Below are 15247 nucleotides of genomic sequence, written 5' to 3'. Positions count from 1 at the left end.
CCGAAAGCTGCAGCTGAAAAACTACGATTACCAGAGCCGTCGTATTTGACGGAGAATTTTATTTTCTCATATTATGAATTTTATGGCATTTTCAAATATGAATAAAAGGAACCTTTCTCGATCGTGAAATACCAACCAGCGACTTCGGTTACAAATCAGATCGATTATTCACGAGTTCTCTTAGTTGAAAATCATTGATAGTAAATATGCAAAAAAAACTGTTGTAATTTTCAACTGGACATTATCAAGAGCCAAATCTCAAGAGAGACAGCTCTTGATAATGACGAGTAAATGTTGAAATCGGTTGAGTGACTACAGCTGCTTATATCATTACTATCGGTCACAAATGACCGACGAACGACTTCACTCGCGAACAGCTATAGGAGGTAGTATCGCCTGTAGGAAAGATCCGGTTCATGAATCGATCTCACAAAACATCTTGTTCGTGCATTTGGGTCCATCATGACCAATTCATCAACATCCCCTAGTAATCCTCAGATCGGATATGCAATTCCAATTAAAGGGTATTTTTATCATTTTTTGTGAAATGTCTCCAATAAATTTCATTTTTTGCATTTAGAAAGACATTAATGAAATCTAAGAGGAGGCTTCAGGGGTGATAATCCGGAGGTAAAAAAACGGCATACTAGGTTTTTCCGATGACTTATCGGTCAAAGTAGAGATAGAGGAGGATTTGGAGAAGGCTGTAGTGAATATGAGAAGGAAAATTTGATTATATATATTGACAATCAGTAAAAAATTATAATATGAAGTACCTATATAACATAGAAGAAAAATCCCAGATTAACAAATCCAAATGTATTTGGCAGGTTATGAAGGATCGGCATGCAAAGTAGAATTAAGATGAATTTTTGTTTAGTAAACAAAACATATGTCATGTAAAACCATATTGAAAATGTTTCATTCTCATCGTTTGAAAAAGGGGAGAATTTTTAGTATACAAAAGACGCCATGTATCTTTTTGATATTGTAGATATTGGTGAATGCCAGTTTTGTTTACAGAGCATAAGTATTTATGAATAAAATGGTAATTGGAGACCCAAGATGATACAGATGAACAATGTTAAAAATAATTATGCCATAAATTCACCATGGAACAAAATATTTAAGAAATTTAATATATATTATAGTGAACTTGAACTGTTTTAAGAAAAAAAATTAAATGCCTATCTCATGTTACCGATAGACAATGTATGAAAATAATGTGATAGATACTTTATAACGGCAGGGCATGCGTGCACCCTAATGTATATTTACATAATTAGTAAACACTGAGTTTGGCCTTTAATTATACTGTTGGATGAAAATAATTAAGTAAGTATATCGTTCACGACTAAATGACCTCCATCCTAGTGATTCCACAAAATTTTCAAAAGTGCCAAAAATTCAAAGAGATTGTGTTCTAAATCTATTATTTATTATTATTATGTAGAACTTTTTATTCGCTGTCAATCTTTTTTACCATTCATAAATCAAAAAAATAGAGTCGACAAGATTGAGTAACGGGCCCACATATACAACAACACGTGATTTCAGTTCAAGATTTTCTTACTACTGCTACTGTAATGTATTGTCTTAATAATATTAAATATGTACTCACAGAATTTTGGTTTGCCTTTCATAATTAAAACAGATAAATGATTAAATAAAGAACTAATAGGAAAATACTTTGAATGAAATGTAATTTCCGTCCATAGGGCATATAAAAAAATTTGCAAGAAATAAATTACATGTAATGGAAACAAAACTTAATAGGTGTAATTATTGAAATTCAAATACTGCAAAATAAATTTCAACTCCTGAAAATACTGAAATTTAAGTAACTATCCTACACATTTCAAATGAATGCATTTCCTGAAAATTCAATATAGATTAAAAAAATATTTCTAACGGGATATATTTTCCTTCTAAAAATGTTTCCTGAGTTTTTATTCATTTTGATTCATTAAAATATGAAGGCAACGGCAAGTCAAAATCTAACTTCATCTACAACTACATCTATATACTACCCCGCAAGATGCCTAAAAGGCGTGTGGCTGGGGGTTTTAGGACACCGGCCGTTTACACATGAAAAGCAAAAGCTTAAAGAAAATTACGACTAACATTTATTAAAGTCCTTTATGGTTCGGGGAAAAAACGAATTCCCAAATCTATCCGTTCGGCTAAATACCTCTTTTAATTTATCGCTTTTGTCGGACCTGGAAATATAGTGGGGCTCTAATATTATGTTCTCCGTGGTGATAAAATAGGTATCCATTAGAGACATATTCTCAACTGTTCAAGCAATCTAATTCTAGCGCGCAGCCTCCTAGTCGGTTATTTGGGGACTATTTTCTCCCTCGAATCCAAGTAAAAATACGGGTATCTAAAATGCACACTCAAAATATGTTTTTTTAATGACTAGTATGGTATTTCATCACATGTTGTACTTTTCCTGCAATAATTTTCTTTCGACTTTCTCTAAGATAATCAGTCGACAGGGGTTCAGGTTGGTATTGTGGTTAGTGCGGTGACTTTCCTCCCCGTGAGCCTGGGTACGAATCACGGCGGAGGCGGTGTGACTGCCCGATCCATGCTTGACTGTTGATTGCAGGACACACTAAGCGCAATACTGAGCCCGTCGGGAGAGCCGTGGTCCCCTTGGCGCCTTTTCTTGTGAGTAGGATAATGCCGGCGTTGGGTTTCTCGACGCGCTTCCTTCCCTACCCTTCCCTCCAGTGGCGGATGCAGATGGGGGCGCAGGGGGCGCGCGGCCCCCCTTTGGCGGGGCCACCCGTATTGCAAAACATAGCAGAACCACAATTGTAACTTTTTTATATCATGAGATGGCATTATCTTGAACATGTGCATGATCACTTTAATTAAAAATTTCTGAAGCTCTGCATGTGACTTGATTGTTTTTTATTACGATAAAGTATACGCAGATCAAGATATCTTATATGCTCCCCCCCCTTGAGTTTTCTCTGTATCCGCTAATGCTTCCCTCATTGAGAAAAAAAACACCTCATGAAAATGGCCTCAGCTGTCGGTCATCTCCCTCAAGCACCACACTGCCTCCAGATTCTCTGCTATTACGAGATCCAATACGGGAAGGTTGTTCGCAATGAATCGCAATTTGGAGAGGGTGAGGTATGCTTTGATGACGGTAGTGAGGTGAGTGAGGCAGCCCACTAATGAGAGGGTGACAATGACAGGCCGCAATACAGGTGCAACGCGGATCTTGGTCGTTTCCCTCGGCTAGACCTTGACGAGCCGTTCCTCCGCGCACTAATCACTTCATCGGATATTCCTCGGCCGAAATTCGCGGTTCCAAAGGAAGTCCTTCTTCCCTTAGACAGTTCTCCCTGCACCTTGCAACGAAGCCTTTAAATAGGGACATTGGGGACTTGATAGTGGAAAATTCACACCTTCAATGCTTCCTAAAAAATATTGCTGTGCATGCGTGCTACGCCGATGGTGCTTTAAAATGTTCTGTGAGCCATGAAACAAGGAAAAGACCAGAGATTTCTTTGGCAACAATTTTTAGAATTATTGCAATTACTATGAATTTTTATCGGATTCATTATGATTGGCTCTTACCTGAGAATTTCTTCCAGTAAGATTTTCAGGCTATCCCAAAAGACCGAACTATGTGCAGTAAAGTGCAACGAACACTCTAAAAATTCATTTTTACGAGAAAATGGAAGTAATTATGGTGGGCAAATACACCGTCAGTAGGAAATTACAAATTAATTCACCAGAAAACTACGTGAAAACTACATCTGGGCTTTTATTTGGTCTTTATGCTTCCTAAGCGCATGAGAGGCTAAACAAATTCATTTTTAACTGTAGGGAAAGATTCAAAAGCAATATGGTTTATCCTTCAATGCAAATGAGATATTGAACGGTTTTGCCGTAATCCTGGATAGATAATCTTCTTAAAAATCGTGGTTCATGAATATAATTCTTCATTCATAATTTAAATCCCACGGAAAGACACCCTACGGGCACTCACATGAGCATCAGAGACCTGGACTTGGAATTTTCCATTCAGCGACAAACCTGGTGAAAGGATAAGCTAAAATATCAGGTCATAAAAGTAAATAAGTTTCCATTCATTAGATCAAAGCTCTTTTAGAGGCGCCATTGAAGATTATAACTGGAAAATTTATTGAAAACTCCGGTGGTTACAACGAAAGGCTGTAAAGTGTACTATGTAAGTTCTTAAGTGAGAGAACTTTTCGAAGATGAGTTAGGAATTTGAATACATTAGGTCCCAACCCTCTGATGACAGATGCTTGAGTGTTAATTGATTTTTAACATGGTTTCTACTTAAAAATATCCTTTTTTACAAGCCGGTTTCGTCCAGAAATGGACATCATCAACGCCTAGTAATGTCAGCTGTTAGACGAAATTTGGTTGAATAGGGAAGAAAAAAAATAAGTAAAAATTGTATTCAAATTTTGACTCCAGTATCTGCAATGAAGACATAATTAAGAACATTGCTTTTACAAAATTAATGTTCTGTGACATTTTACGATACTTTAGAGGTGCCAAATTTTGTCAGTAAAATGTAGGTAAGTAAAGTTATCAAACGTGTTACTCCGATCAATGTGGAACGAGAGGAGGTCGTTCAATCAGACTAAAAATCGCATTTCATTGAAATATTTCGAAAGATGGACAAACAAGACAAGTGATCACGCAAGGAAAATTTACCTGTTGCAGCCATTGCTTTGTCATCAGTGACGAAAATGGCGACTTTTTTAAATTCGTGATTATTTTGTTATATTCGTCGTGTTAAAATCAGTCATAATAGACAGCAAAGGATAATTTTAAATTATAATTTGTGTGTGAGCCGATATCAGCAGGAAGGAGCCAAGATCTTCCTTCAAGGCGGGCGAAGCTGGCCACGGACATGGTCAAACCAAGATTTCCTATCCTTCAGTCACAGTGTGTCCTTAGGCGACATCAATAAGGCCAAGGGCAAGTTTGAGGCTGAACGCACGTGGAGTGGCCCAGTTTTTTGGGAAGAAATCGAAGAAACACGACCGAAGACGGCATGGGGCGTTGCCAAGCCACGAGTAAATGGCCTGGAAGGTACGGGATGTGTGCTAAGCTATTATCATTATTGTTAGTTGTAATCGTAGCGATAGTGGATAAATTAGCGATTGTATTTTAAACATGGATTTCAAATATCTCGAGGTCTTCACTTTGCAGGACAAGCCGAGACATTTCCAATACGTGGAATACTTCATGACTTGATTTGTAGCAGCAAATAAGTACGATACACACGTGGGACCAATATTCCCCAAGTTGTTTCAAAAGACATGAACGAAAGGCATTAACTATTCCAATTGCACAGTCTAAAGACATAACTGCCTTCATCTCTTCATTATATTAAGGTAAGAGATTTCGATGAGTAGCGAGAAATTAGGGACTGTATTAGGAGGTCGAATAGACTTATGTAATTTCCCATAATGATAAAAATAAGCTACCTGACTCATTTCAAAACGATATTCATACTACCGAACAGTTTGAAAACGATCACTATAAGCCCTTTCTAGCCTTAGTTCTGGTATTTGCAATTAATTTTCAGCTACTTAATCTCCAATCTTAAGGTAATTGATGAGTGATTCATTTCTATAAATACCCCCAAATTCCTACGCTCTTCTTTCCAACTGCATTATATATGCTGGAATATGTAATAAAAAGAAAATATATGTTGAAACTTAATAGGGTGGTTTCCTATTATTTTTTTATTGCTTTAATCGAAAGTTTATTACTCCTGGAGTACGTATTTCATGCTTTTAGATTTTTAAATGACAACATCTATTTTTCGCGATTAAATGAAAAGTGAAAATTTTCAAGCGCGCGAAAACGCGACGCTTAAGTATGAATGCCGGGAAATATCTTCGTACGTCGTATTTCTGGTTCCCCCTCCCGCCCGGTGAGGTGACCTTGAGGCGAGGCATAGCGCTGATACGTCGCAGGATGCTAGCGGATAGCTGAGTACCTTGCTGGATGGTAGCGCTTGGCTTAAAAAAGGTTTATTAACACCTTATCAAACGAAGAAAACTTTCCGAACTTAGCCAGTTTTAATAGGTGATTATTAAGACATGTTTTCCTGAGCTCTGTGCCTCATGCATGCATTGGTAACCTCAGACGATGTATAACTCCTATTCTCTCGTGTAGAAACTAGGTCCCTGTGACGTCATGCGGAGTGGAATCGCATGGGCGCCAATCTGGCCTTTTTCAAATGAGGATAAAATTTGACCCTTGCCATTCGTCTAAACCGGTATTTCAAAAACCAAATAATTTGTGTATTACGAATACACTAATGGTGGGTAACGAATCGCAATCAATGCCTTTCGTTTTCTTTGATGAAGGAAACTACCCTATTGAAAGTAACCTCAAGATCGGTTGCGTGGGTAACCTCTTGAGGAAATAGATGTGAACGGAAGTTTGGTGTGTTTATTCCCTTTGAGACGTAATAATAATTAGGATAATGACCTGGATGAGTAGACGATTGGAGATTTTTCAAAGATTGGAGAACCTACTAAAGATTTAATTTCTTATACTGAACCTTAAATCTTTTTTAGGTTCTCCAATCTTCACTTAATCTCCTCTCGTTCATTTGTCCTAATGCTTATCCTATAATTTCCTGACTCCCTTCTGTTTTCTCAAGGGGCATCCAACGGAACCCGAAGTTGAAGTCACTTTCAATTGAGTCACAAAATGTTCTCTCCCACTTCGCGTATTCCAGCCGAAAGGTTTCGTCCCTAAATTCTTCAATAGACGAATGGACGAGAGAAAGGGCAAAAGTAATGAATCGAGTAAAATTTAGAGAGAACGAGAGGCAGAAGTGGAGAGAGGCGATGGGCGAATGGAGCGCACGCACTCCAGAGCTACGAATTCCATTCGTTCCGATTGGGGATTAAGGTTGGGGTGCCTTTTTTTTAGGATTCGGCCGAATGTGGAGGCGGAGATTTAAAGAAACTCGAAGGAATAAAACTCACCGCGATCTCTTCAGCTTACGCCATTCGATATTCCTCCTGGCTCTTTGAATGCATAGAGGTTAATGGGGTTATTATTATAGTATTCTACCGATTAAGGTAGGTTTTCATGGAGTATTCAAGAAGTGAGCTGGGAGCCTCCCCTTCCCTCCAGCACTGACTACTTTAATTTACTGTAAGACTTACTCCCTTTTAATCTATCTAAAAATCCTAATCTCTTCCTTCCCCTCTCTCGTTTACCTAACATTCTACCCTCTAAAACCGTTTTCAACATCCCCTCCTCGCTATGTACTCGCTCCACCCAAACCTTCCGTCTCCTCCGTATCTCATCTAAAGGTTGACTCTCCTCACCCACCATGTCCAGCACTTCGTCGTTCCTTTTCCTCTCCGTCCATTTCACCATCTCCATTCTTTTCCATACCCACATCTCGAATTCCTCCAATCTTCCTTCGTCTTCTTTCTTCAGTGTCCACGTTTCCGCACCGTAGAGAGCTACACTCCAAATCAAATTCTTCACTAACCTTTTCTTTAAACTTTTACATAACGATCCTCTCAGAAGCTGCTTCCTGTTCGTGAACGCCTCCTTTGGTAATACAATTCGCTTTCGTACGTCCTTACTACTGTATCCGTTTTCCTGTAATATGCTGCCTAAATAGTTAAATTGATCTACCTGCTCAAGCTTCTCCCCACCTACTTTTATCTTGAGCATAACATTCCTCGCTCGCGATACTTTACAAAACCGCATTACCTTGGTCTTCTTGTGATAAATCCTAATCCCATACTCTTCGTACCGCTCGTCTAAAGCATCTACTAGAGCCTGCAGCGCCCTCGCTAACTGGCTACTAAACGCCTGGTCATCCGAGAATCTCACTGATTTGAACATCATTCCTCCCACTTTTACTCCAGTTTCTAACTAATCCCACGCTTCCCTAACCATCTCTTCAGCGTACACGTTAAAGAGCAGCGGCGATGGAGGACAGCCTTACCTCACCCCTCGGCCCATTCTTGCCCACCTAGATTCTCCTTCCGCTACCCTCACTTGCGCATTCTGGGACATATACAGATTACGAATCAGTCGCCTACCCCTCCAATCTACGCCTATTCTCCTGAGTATATCCATTAACTTTATCCAGTTCACCCTATAAAATGCTTTTTCAAAATCCACGAAACAAGCATACACGTCCTGGTCGTATTCTAGGATCCTCTCCACGAGGGACCTCATTATTGCCATTGCGTCACGAGTTGACTTTCCTTTTCTAGAACCAAACTGATCTTCGCCCAAATACTCTTTTACCCACGCCTCCATTCATCTGTTCAATACCCTCAGTATTACTTTCGCCGCGTGCGATATTACACTAATAGCCCTATAATCTCCGCATCCGCAACTTTTTTTTCGGTAGCGGAATTAAATTAACAAAAATTTATATCGTAAAATAATTGTGTTTTTATGTTAGCTTATGGTAAGTAGCCTATACAGCACTTGCACATGTCCCCTTCAGCACTCCAGCTCTTCTGGAAGTGGTGGAGAATTATTATACATGAGTGAGTATGTTACGCATGTATATACTTATAAGGGGACAAGCGAGTTTCTTTCATGAACTATTGCTAATCTGCACAAAGCACCACTTGTTTTGAACTACAGAAGCCATAGATTGCGTATCAGTTGCGTTTACTTCAGTTCAGCACCAACGAATGCCGTAGCATACAATACACCAGCTACTTGGCGTGGCTTGTGACGTCATTTCCCCAACCGTCCGAATTCTACTACTATCTTTCCTTAATATTTGCCTGAAATACTGTACACTTTGGAAAGCAACTATTATCCACGCATAAATTGACGGAAATAATTTTTCAGTTCTCTTTCAGGAAATTGGTTCATTAGCCCATTGCTTAACAGCAGTTCAGATTAAAAAAAAACTAAAATCCCACCTCCTACAGTGATATATATGGTGTTTATAAATGAATATTGGGGTTTTAACGCAGTTATACATTATATGTCCAATGAAAAAGCAACTCAAACAGTTTTGTTTTTTTTATCAACAATGCACATGTGCGTGAAATGTTTCCGCCGTGACCTGTTAGAAAGCAGTAGTAACAAAGATGGCGACTAGAGAACAGAGAGCGTTTGTTTTACAGTTTTCAAAGACTGAATCTGTAGTTATTGTGCAACGTGAGTTGCACAGTAACCCCAGATCCGCACATTATGAGTGTTTACATGCCCACTGTGGTGAAAGGTCGACTCATCACTGAAGACAACATGATCCAGAAAATCATCATCGTCATGAAACAACATTTCCATGGTGAAGTAGGCAGGTAATTCGTGGTGTGTAGGCTTTAGAGGCCTGTAATAACTGTAAACGGTAAGGACGTAGTTGTAAGCGTTTCCTTAAAACTTTCCAAGCAGTCGACACAGGAGTTTCTAATTCACGACTAGCCTTTCGGACTGATTTCTTTGGGCTACGAGTGAAAGACTCTCTCACTTGCTCAACAGTCTCTTCGCTAACTCTTGGTCGTCCCGTGCTCTTCCATTTACAGAGGCAGCCTGTATCTTCAAACTGATGATACCACCTACGGATGTTATTGTCACTTGGCGGATAACGACCGAATTTAATGGGGAACGCACTGTGGCGTTACGTCGTAAATCTAGTTGATTGTTCACGTAAGCCCAGACATAGGGAAATACTCCAACCGTCGGTCACAAGCTGGATCAGGGAAAGACTCCACAAACAAGAAAATCAGCTCAAAAGAAAAAGGTTGCACAAAAATTTACGAGTATTTTCGTTCAAAATCTATTCCAAGTAGAGTATTCAAAATCAGAAGTATTACAGAAAACAATGATAATAATTCATGATCCTAAAGGAAACATTACCAGCTAAATACCAGCGGAATAATTGCTCTAAATTTTCCATGTCTCACTAGACATGCGTCCACGACCAGGTCTCGAGCACGAGAGAGCTTGCCTATTGCAAGACGAGACAGGATTTGAGGGGAGGGGTTTTTCCAAGCAGCGGAGGGGGTACCCAAGGCGAATTCATCTACTGCCCCACTGCCCCTGTTGACCGGCAGCTCCGCAAAACATCATCCCCTGGGTTTGAGTCAACAGCATACCACCCAGAATTCTCCCCTCAACCTCTGGGTTTGAGACGTCAGTCGAATCAGAGGGATATTCATTGGAACACATGGAGGGGAAGGAGATAGTGGGGTGAGGTGTTGGAGGGAAAGAGAGTTGTGATAGGACAATGGTAAAACTTCTCACTCCAAAGTGCAATACTAAGGCCTTAGAACCGATTTCCCCTTGCTTGCCAAGGAGTAAGTATTCCTCCGCAGTAGTCCTATATATCCTAGTAGTATATCCTAGTAGTCCTATATATATTCTTGGATTGCAGGTAGGCTGGGTTCGGTGCTGGGTTCAGTGCTGGCTTCGGTGCTGCTTTCGGATGCTGCTTTCCGGAGGCAGCATTTTCCGGAGACAGGATTTTGCGAGACAGGGCCTTTTGCTACAGGGCCTTTGCGCGAAAAACCTTTGCGAAACCGCAGAACTTCTCCCGCTAAGGACTTTTCGCGCTAAGTTCTGCGGATAAGTTCGGAGGAAGTTCGAGGAATTTCTGGGGGGGAGGGGTACCAGAAATTTTTTTGGGGGGGGGGAACAATAAAAAATGCCACAGCACTTTGGACAGATTCAATCTTTGCAAACTGCAAAACATATAACTCTTTCTGTTCACTAGTCGCCATATTTGTTACTACCGCTTTCTAGCGGATCGCGGCGGAAACGTTTCACGCACATACGCATTGTTGCTAAAAAAAAACAAAACTGTTTGTGTTGCTCTTTCATTTGTCATATAATTTATAACTAGGGTATAAGTATAATGTAAAAATATTATAAAGCGTTAAAACCCCGATATTCATTTATAAACACCCGGTATATGAATGCACAGACATTAGTGTGGCTTATTTAGTATGTAGAGGCCGCTCAAGAGTACTAAATGCAACCATTGATAATTTTCTTAAATATACAGAGTAACATCATTTCTAAGGCTAAAAGAAAGCATATAGATTTTTAAGCACAGCCAAATGATGTGGTTGAGATAAAGACCACAGAATAATGCTAATCATAATCGATAGGCATATTTTTTAGCATTTTTTCCAGTTGTGGGTAGGAATATTGTTGAAATTAACTGTGCTTAAAATTGCTTTTCGCGATATTTGGGTGCCTCTGGCATGGCGCAAATGCCCAGAATGTTGAGTCCATGATTTTATCCAGAGCAAACTCCTGCATTCAAATCCTGAATCTTATCAAAACCTTATTTTGGAAGGTGATAAGAAATAGAATTTATGAGTGTTGAGGTGCACGTGCTGCTTTAATAGCAAACCTAATATTCACTCGCTCTGTGAGAGCCCTCCCGCACGATCATTGCTTCCGCGGCTCGGCTCCCATGCCGTCCTCTGAGCCAGATACCGCATCCGTGCCTGTCGCTGCAATTCCAGAGTTCCATTTGAGAGTTCTAAGATCCAGCTCACCCCAAAGAAACTGCGGAATAAGGAGCTGTATTCACGGCCAGACACAATAGGCACCCGTCCATTCCCCGCATACAACCAATTGTTATCTGTGTTGCCGCGCTATTTCGTGATACAATTAACTAAAGCTTGAATGACACCATCATCTTTTCGATCCCTTTTTAGCGATACTTCCATTAATTGCTCCAATGGTGGCGAAAAATGATCGCTTCATGCGATGACTCCAGGGACGGGAATCGAATCCCTTTCTCCATCACTCGGCTTATTCTTTTTCCGGCCGTTTAACATGTAATAAAACTCAAAAAGTTACATTTTCATAAAACTTGATGTTTAACGAATTAATCTTTTTATCCTTCTGCGGTATCTATTCCAGAGAAGATTTTATTGAAGACTCAGATTTCTTTCATTTAGATAGATAAAAATTTTCCATCATCACACTCAGTGATTCCACCAGGAAATTGATATGAGTGGGTTACGGTAACGCTCACCCTACACTAAGCCACATCGTTCAGGGTTGGGGGAAATCCCACCTCGGGTTCGAATCCCGGAGGCGTCAGAGATTTTTAGAGACTGCGCGATCCGAATTTGAATGTTTTTTAGGGCACTTCACTAAAGCACCCTGTCCGTTGGATGGTACGTAAAGTCCTGGTGTCCTTGGCGCCTTTCGTTAAGAGCACGCCAATTCCGACGCCGAGTTTCTCTACACCCTTTCTTCCCTACCCTTACCACTTAGCGAAAATTACCTTAGCCGTGGGTCGCCTCCTCAAAATACCATACCATACAAATAGTTCACGTTACTTATAAATGGAAGGATACCTAAGGTGGAAGGTAACCTAATGAATTTGCTCCATGTTGACATCCACATTGTAACCGTAATTATTTTAAAATAGTCATCTGGTCCTCAAAAATTCTTCACGTAGCTCTGAATATGCCCTGAATAACTAGCTATCGTAACACTGCCTGAGAATAATTGCTTCATTAGAGGATCAATACTTGATGTCGTGGGGAGTCTTCACGTACCCCCCCATTCATCAACAACCGTGTACCGCAAGTTAATCGCTGCCACCAACTTATGAAACGAAACATCCAAGGAAATTAAATGTCTGTCATTCATGCGAAAAAAAAATTTTGAATAAAGATATTTTTTGTATTAAAAATATCAATCTACAATTGAAAAAGAATGTGCTGTTTGCATGTACAAATAATGTATGTACATTTTTGTGTTGAAGAAATTGTCGGAGGAATATCTGATATGTTTTGCCTAACTTCAATGGGTTTTTAACCCAAAGGAATAAATTTATTTATTTATTATTAATCGATTTATTGCAAAATCTCAGCGTTTAGCCACCAAATGAAAACTTTCCACTAATCCTATGGATATATTCAACGATAGATCCAAAACGGTAAGGGAATTCACCCAATCCAACATCATCATATTTTTATTGGATCAGGAATTTCCTCAAAATATGGCAAGTTTGGATCAACGCTGATTTTTGCCTAGGTTTGATTAAAATCGTTTCAATTCCGAGATTTTTACTCCATTTTTAAAATACATGTAATATTACTCCATTTGCAGGTATTATTTACAGGTTAATGCTAACGTAATATTTTTCACAGTTTGTGCATTGCGCGTAACTCCGTACAGATATCACCTTGGCTTGTCCCGGCATACTTAAATTTAACTTCAATATATTTTTTATTTCATCCGCTAAATTTTCATATTCGGCTATTTTTCTCTCTTTGCGGGCAATACGTTGTAGCTTGAAAAATTTTTCCGTGATGGGGCAAGTTGAGGTTATTATAGCCTTTTACAGTTCAATATATTTAGGTGGATTAGATGGCAATAGAAATTATAAAAACCTGTTCAACATTCAATTTTCTTTTTAATTCTATTGCCAATTATTTGTACTTGTTCATTTTTCCAGCTATCGTCTTTTCGGTGTTATGTGAGAGTGGTACTTCAATATCAACCATGTAAAAAGTTCTATTTTTCTTCTCAATCAACATAATATTTGGTCTATTATGGACGATGATTGTCTATTTGGATCGAAAAATCGTAATAGAGTTTATATGAACTGTTTTCAAGCACAGTTTCGGGATCGCATTCATAATTCGGGGCTCTTAGTATCTACTAATTATTACTGTTACGCAAATTTTTCATGAATAATTTTTGCTACTTGAACATGCCCATTTAGATATTCTGTACTGGCTAACAACTTACAACCAGATTTGATGCGTTGAATTGTTTCTATTAACTGAAAATATCTCCTGTATTTGCCAGTCAGTATGTATTTAGTATTAATTATTAATATCATTATTATTCATACTACTTCATAAATAGATGCCCTCAATTGGCCTCAGGTTATGTAATTATTAAAATATATTCTTGTAGTATAGGTCAGGGAAATGAAATGCAAAAATATTTCCCCTATTTAAGAAATTTTCTTATATCTTTACCGATCTGAAACAAAGTGCGAATAAGCCCTGATGAATATATAAGAAAATATCGAAACGTAGAAAAACTTTTTTTGCATTTAATTTCCCTCACCTATACTCCGAGACCATATTAATTACTAACATAACTAGCACTATTATCATTATATGTTTTGTCGGAGCATTCGGATTTTTTATCCTGCTGACCCAGTCAGAGCATCCTTACTCCTGCAAATACTCCTTCGGGGGATCTATTAGCAAAGCACCGCCTCCGGTCCGCAGACAGACAACGAGTGGAGTGACAGAGAGATAGATATGCACTCATCACAACGAGCGGGATAATTGGAGCGAATCCAAGCGCCTCTAGAGCAGACGAAGGTACGTGGCATTGCAAAAGTCTTTCTCAGAGCGGTGACAGTGGATCCCTTCGGCAGCGATCGATATCAAATTATGCACATTACATTTCGACGAACAAGGTGTTCCGACGCCGAGCCGCCGCTACTATCCTGCTCGTTTATTTAACCCGCGAATCACTCGACGGATGCAGTGCCTACCTTCGGGATGCAAGGGAATCTAAGCGTTTACTAGCTCCACACCCGGAATTCCAATTACCGCATCTTCACTCAGCCTCGCAGGATGCCATGTCAAACGCAAATTCCATGAGAGCACTAATTACAATAACACCTACATTATATACAATGCTTTAAATGTTTTATGGAATTTCTGCAGCGCATGTGTTGTGAGTGGAAACGGCTAGGCGTAAAAAAGAGGGAGAATTATTTATGCATTTGCCGGCCTCTGTGGAGCCGGGGTAAAGTCCTCGCATGTTAGGCAAGAGGTTACGGGTTCGAGTCCCGCATGGGTAGGTTTCCCCTATCCAGGGCACGGTTATTCGTATACGTGAAGTTAATTATTACGTTGAATACCCCGATATAAAATAACCAATATGAGCTGTATTCGGTAGTTTAGGAAGGAAATAATGCCTTAAATATATTACGAAATTTCTTTAGCGCTCATATTGTGAGCCGCCACGGCAAAGTGAAAAACAAAGGGTGAATAAGAATCCAAATTCCAAAGAAAAACAAATATATATTTTATAGTAAGTCTTTTTCACATGCGTAAGTAGATTTTTTTACCTTCAGTCACTTTGCAAGTTCACCTGCTCTCAATAGTCTTCGCTTTTGCCAAATAACTCAAAAAAGAAATCTTAGGAGACTGAAGGTGTGTTCATAAGATAACGGGAAATTAAAAATTTAGAGGTTTTGCAGAGTCCGATTATAATTTTT

This window comes from Ischnura elegans, chromosome 11 (assembly GCF_921293095.1).
Source record: "Ischnura elegans chromosome 11, ioIscEleg1.1, whole genome shotgun sequence".
Lineage (NCBI taxonomy): Eukaryota > Metazoa > Arthropoda > Insecta > Odonata > Coenagrionidae > Ischnura > Ischnura elegans.
Note: the sequence above shows the minus strand (reverse complement) of the source record.